Here is a 6000-nt window from a genome sequence, read left to right on the forward strand (position 1 = left end):
TTTTGAGTTTATGATTTTAACGTAAGTACGTACTGCGCATGCACAGCAGGACAAGTAAGGGGTAATGGCTATTAGGATCTCCCAGCGAAACAATGAAGAATGGTCCAAGATCTAGTGAAACAAATGCAAGAAAATATGCAATTCCAAGAGGGAAAAGACTGGAATGTCACTGGGAATACAGTATGACTATTGGTGTTTACTGAAGTGGACACTTGTGCTCAGATGTAACCGCAGAGTTGACTAACGCGACTAAATGTTCTGATATGAGGCTCTTAAAGTTGCTTTTAGATCATTTAATTTAATTATTAATGGTTGGCCTTCGATCACGTCAAGCTGCTGCTTTACTGCAAGACATTTCAGAGGGCCAAGCTTGTTCCAACATTATATAATTTTACTTTATCAATTAAGCTCTTGTGCCATATTACCTCCATGAGGAATAATTGATGTCAGATTGAATTCTGAACAGTAGTATGTAGATGGTAACAAAAGGAATTCCCCTGCTCCAGACATGAGACCCTCACAGCCACAAAGGATAGAGAGCCAGCAAGGACGGCCCCTCTCTCTCAGCAGGGTGCTTCTGTAAACACCTCACAGATAAAAGGGTCAGAGTGCTTCTGACCACCTCTTCTGCAGCTCCCACACTCCTGACCAGCTGCTCAGATGACCACCACTTCTCTCCTGGGCTCCCGAGGAGAGGGGGGGTAGCCTTCCCCTGAACCATGAGGGCTCTAACCTAACTCTCGCCAGATGGTCGCTCCGCCTAGCTACACTCACATCCATCTGGGACCTCTGCATAGGAATTGCCTTTATTGAAGGCTGGGCCTTATCAAAAATCCTTGCATAGAATTGGATAAGCCACTTGTCTGTCATCTTTATCGACGTGCTTTTTCAACCACTCACACCGAAGCCAACCCGTGATGCTGTGAGAGCGACGCAGGAAAAAACAAAACTATTTTTTTTATGTGTTTGCGGCTCTAGTGGCACGCGTTTTATTGACAGTGAGCTGACAGGAAGAGGGGGTAAGACAGGCGGCAAAGCGCAGCGGGTCGGAGTTGATCCCGGGCCGACCGCGTTGAGGACTAAAGGCCTCCTAACATGGTTCATGCTAACCGCTAACCGCTGCGGACGCGCCCCGGAAAACAAAACCTGCCAAATCCGGTCGGGAGAAGGGCGAAAACATTGTTTCCACCAACAAAAGCCTTCAGAGCCGTTCTCTGATGTTCTTTTAATGAAACAATATTAGGTAGATTGGACAACATGGAAGAAATTGCAGCATCAATGTTAACACTTGCCTCCACGATGCGAGCCGCCATTGCTATCAGAATCAAAACAGTCTCACATCACGGTCGCTTCTCCACTACGTCACTTCTATGAAACTCCAGCCTTGCGTCCTGATTGGCTAGACAATAAAATTGGTTGGAGAAATTACTCTCTATGGGAGATGTCCCAGATGGATGTGAGTGAAGCTACGCGGAGCGACATCCATCTGACGAGAGTCAGGTTATAAGGGCTCACGGGCCTAAAAGAACAGGAACATCTGTGAGAGATCCCTCTTCGCCCGGGTACATGTCCGGGCAAATCAGAGTTAAGTCTGCTGTCTTAACCTCATCATTAGTAGCAGGAGGAAGGATCCTACCTGCCAAAAACAGCCTTGTTTTATTTCTCCTCAGCCTTTACAAGGAAGTGGAACCCAGACGGAGCTGAAAAGCCAGCAGAAGGACCCACTTTGTATGCTGATGAAAACCCTGCTCTTATCGGACTGGATCCAGGTAAGAGATTGGGCAGAGACTAGGCTTCCGATCCCGACTACACTTTGCCATGCTGTTAGTTAGCTTATAGCAGCAGAGCTAAACCCTAGCCTGCCAAGAACAGCTAATAACTTTCCTGCTTTCCAGTGCTCCTTCCTCGGATGGCCAAAGTGGACAGAACTCACATGAGGCAAAAGACAGGTTTGGGCAGAGAGAGCTGAGGGAGAAGTTAAATGGTTCTTTTGGAAATGTTTTGTATATCGTCTAGACACATGGTTGCTTTAAAACAAAGCGCTAACGGATAGCTCACTGCTAGCATTCGGTACCATGTCATTGTCGAGTGTGTATTTATGTTTATAACAAAGGTTATCTCCACAAGGGTTTCATACATTGATTAGAAATTAATGTTTACATTATCTGGGCCACTCGCTATGACTAAAAATAAAGCTAGAGTTTTTAAAGTTAATGCCGAAAACCCGCTAGCCAAAATGCCATTAGCTTCTGTTAACATCCGGTTCCGGACATTCAAAAAGAGCTTGTTTTAAAGCATAAAGCTTAACCGTTCTGCTCCACCGTTGGCCGATAGAGCTATGAGCCTTATTCCCGCATTAATATCGAATATTAATGTCGGTTTAAAGGCAATTTTGATAACTTTAGACTCTAACCAGTTTAGCGACCGATCGCTACAGCGACCCCTACCGCCCGGAGGTAGAATCGCATAAACAAAGTCAGGCGATTCTGAAGTAAATGATTTTACAGGACAAATCGGTCCTCAGAATGTTATTTACTCAAAATAATGTACTGGTTAACTTGGGCTTTGTATTGTGAATGGTTTGGAACACATGCCAAATGTTTTTTCACACCATTCCATGTTTTTGGAATCAGATCTGCAGTGAACAAGGATTCACAGAATTATTCTGATTATGACCAACCACTTTTGTTTTGTCTTTTGTTTGTTTTTGCATGTAAACAGTTCCCCAGCTTAGCTATTTTTAATCCTCATTTTGCTTAGTAGTTTAGTTAAGTTTTACTAGCCTAATAGAGAGGATTTGTTTATCAAAATATTGTGTTAATTCAGATAAACAGCATTACATAGTGATGTTCTTTGGATGTTCATTTTATTTCTGTTATTAAATTCTTGAACTTGAAAAGAAGTTATCACTCATTCTATGTGTGTGCAAGGGTTTGCTGTTAAAATATCGCTAGTGTTCGAATTCATCCCTTTCAACCATTGTCTTGATATCAGCTTAAGAGCTGATTATCACCAGACAATACTTAACAGACAGAGAGTTATTTATGAAAAATTAAATAACTTTAAACAGTGTATAATTGCACAACAAAGCAAACTGGCATTATGATAGTTCTGCGATACTGTTGCTAGATGGCGCAACATCTGTTTATATCTGTTAATATATAATATATAATAAATATAGCCCCGGCGCTGGGGCTATATTTATCCAAAAAAATGACCATCAAAATGTTATCAAGGTGGAGGCTTGGTGTAAATAACCTTATTTTATTATGATCACATGTTTTTTTTTTTTAAAGCATATAACGTGGCTATATACCTTTAACTCTCTGTTGGTACCGATTTCCAGCTGGAACTGACTTCCAGCGGTTGAGACTGACTTCCTGCGTTTTTGGGAGCAACCTTATCTATTTTTTTTATTCAAGGTGAGAATGAAATGTCTCAACACCACTAAAATGAAATGACTGATGTACCTTTTCTCCAAGGTTCTGTAACAGACTTCACCATGTAAAATCACGGTGCTACCAACCTGTCAACTTCCTCACTTGCCTCTGACTTGCAAGCAACTAAATGTAAATAGTTACGCTACTTCTATAAAGAAATTGAAATAGTTATACTACTTCAACATTACTCAATGACTTAAGAAAACAGAAAGAGAATTGGAATATTCCCCCCACCCATACTCTAAGCTTGTGAGCTTCTCCGAAGCTCAGAAATGTTCACAGATGTCAACAATCCCAGAGAACCCTATAAATGGCTGTGTAGGCAAGGGCTGTGAAATCTATCTCACATCTCCACATCATGCAGCTGTCTGAAGGATGTAGGAACAGCACTGTTAGACTGGTTGGACAAAAGAAGGGGAGAGAGTTGAGTAAATGTCAATCATTCTATCTAAATCTGCAGCAGTGTTTTGACACTCTGGGAAGCCTTTCTGATTGGTCCTGGCCCACTTCGCCAATTGTGACCAGTTGGCCATCAGAAACACTAAGTTGACCTCCACCTGTAAAACAGTTCTCAAAGGCGGGAGGTTCAAGTGTCATCACGTTAGACAGTGACAGCTGATGATGGGAAAAAAAATTACGAGTGAGTCAGTTTTAATTTCAATTAAATATAGTTACGCCTTCCTGGTAAAACTGAAAGCTTTGTCCTTACTTTGCTACAACAACCAGCAGAGGCGGTTCATTCATAAATTGTGCAAAGGGCATGACACCACCACCCCTCCCCATTTCCCACAAAACTATAAAAAATTAAACTAGGGGGGAAATAATCTTTCTTATTCTGCAATTAATCAGACAAATGAGGAAATAAATTAAATAATAAATATTGATAGGTTCAAAAAATGGAGACTTCTGATTTTTATTTACTGGTTAAAGTTTTCACAAACTGTTTTAAAATATTCTAATTATTACAAGTACAGACCATTTACTATTTATTGTAAATCTAACAATTTCTTCATTTGATAAACAGGGGCTTTAGTAGTGTATAGGAGAACCCTACACAGCTGCAACAGTCCAACAACATCTCATGTGGGTCACAGCTTTGTTACACACTGCTGTGAGATGGAATCCACTTCCTGGATGCATTGGTTGAGCAAAGTCAACCAATGTGGTTCTATTGGTCAGTCAGTATGATCCTTCTACTGTTCGATGAGTTAGAGACCAGGACTGTAGGCAGGTCATTCCATTCTCTTCACAACCAAGTCTCTGATATACGTCCCTCTGTGGGAGCAAGCATGAGCATTTTGGAAGATATAGCTATGTCCCAAGTATGGAGACATAGGATTGTCACTGCTTACAGAATCTTATCTCAGTGTCTCTCTGAATTAAAATTGGCTCAGATGATACATACTCCAGTGAAGGAGATGTTACCCCACACTATCATACTACTCCTACCACAGCTGTTTGCCCTCAGCATTGAGGATTTGGCAAGTTTTCATTGGTGCAACCCACATACTGAGCTTGGCTGCAAAACCAACAAATATAATTTCCTTACAAATATTACACAATTTAAAAGGGGAAAAATTTATTTTCTACTTTGTAACATGTGTTGCCAAGAAACCATGTCACATGAAAACTAAAATCAGTAAGCACAGGTTTCATTACATTTTATGTTGTTTTGAGAGGGGCATGCTTTTGACATTTGTTTAAATCTACAGAGAGCTTTATCTGAATGCCGTATTTTGTGTTTTCACAAATAGAATAAAAGTTTTTCAGATCTCAAATTGTATTTTACAAAAATTCTGTGTTTGTGTTGAATTATAGAGAAGCAGTCTCAACAGTCTAAGTATGTTGAACCAGAAATGTTCAAATGCAGTCTAGGACCCTGAAAAAAAACAAGAACAACAATATGTCTTCAGCTAACTTTATTGTCTTTAGCCAACATTGGTGTATAGCAATATTTTCTTCCTGTGATTGTCTACACCACAGTGGGCTCCTAAATCTATGCAAGAAAGAATAAAAACTCATCCAGGGCGAAACAGACTTTACCTTTTTTCTGTCTTTGTGCCTCATGGCGCCCCAAGGCCATGCTGCCTTGGGCTTAAAGCCAAGTCGGTAGTATCAAAAACACCATCAATGCACCCAGGACTATTGAATAAACAGCTCTGTATATCTGTCAATGCAACCCAGAGGTGGGTGAACACTTGGCTGCTCTGAACAGAGTGCAAAAGGAACAATGCTGTCATTCCATACATGGCTAAAGTGTCTTAGGAACTTTGAAGAATTTCAACATGCTGGTGCACTTGAAACTTTGCAACCCTTTTGAAAACAATATAACCACTCCATTCAAGGATGAAAAAGGCAAACACAAGCAGAGCATAGTTATAGCTGCAGTTCACTGCCAAGTTCAGATTCAGCAGTCCACCTGCGTCTCAGACATACATTAATGATGCTCCTTTGCAGAGAGTAATGTGCACATAATGGACAGAAAAGACAGATGTTGCAGAGAGAAGTAAATCTCTGAAAAAAAAACTAAATGGATGTGCGATTCTCAATATCAACTTCA

Source organism: Fundulus heteroclitus, chromosome 2 (genome assembly GCF_011125445.2).
Source record: "Fundulus heteroclitus isolate FHET01 chromosome 2, MU-UCD_Fhet_4.1, whole genome shotgun sequence".
NCBI classification, from domain to species: Eukaryota; Metazoa; Chordata; class Actinopteri; order Cyprinodontiformes; family Fundulidae; genus Fundulus; species Fundulus heteroclitus.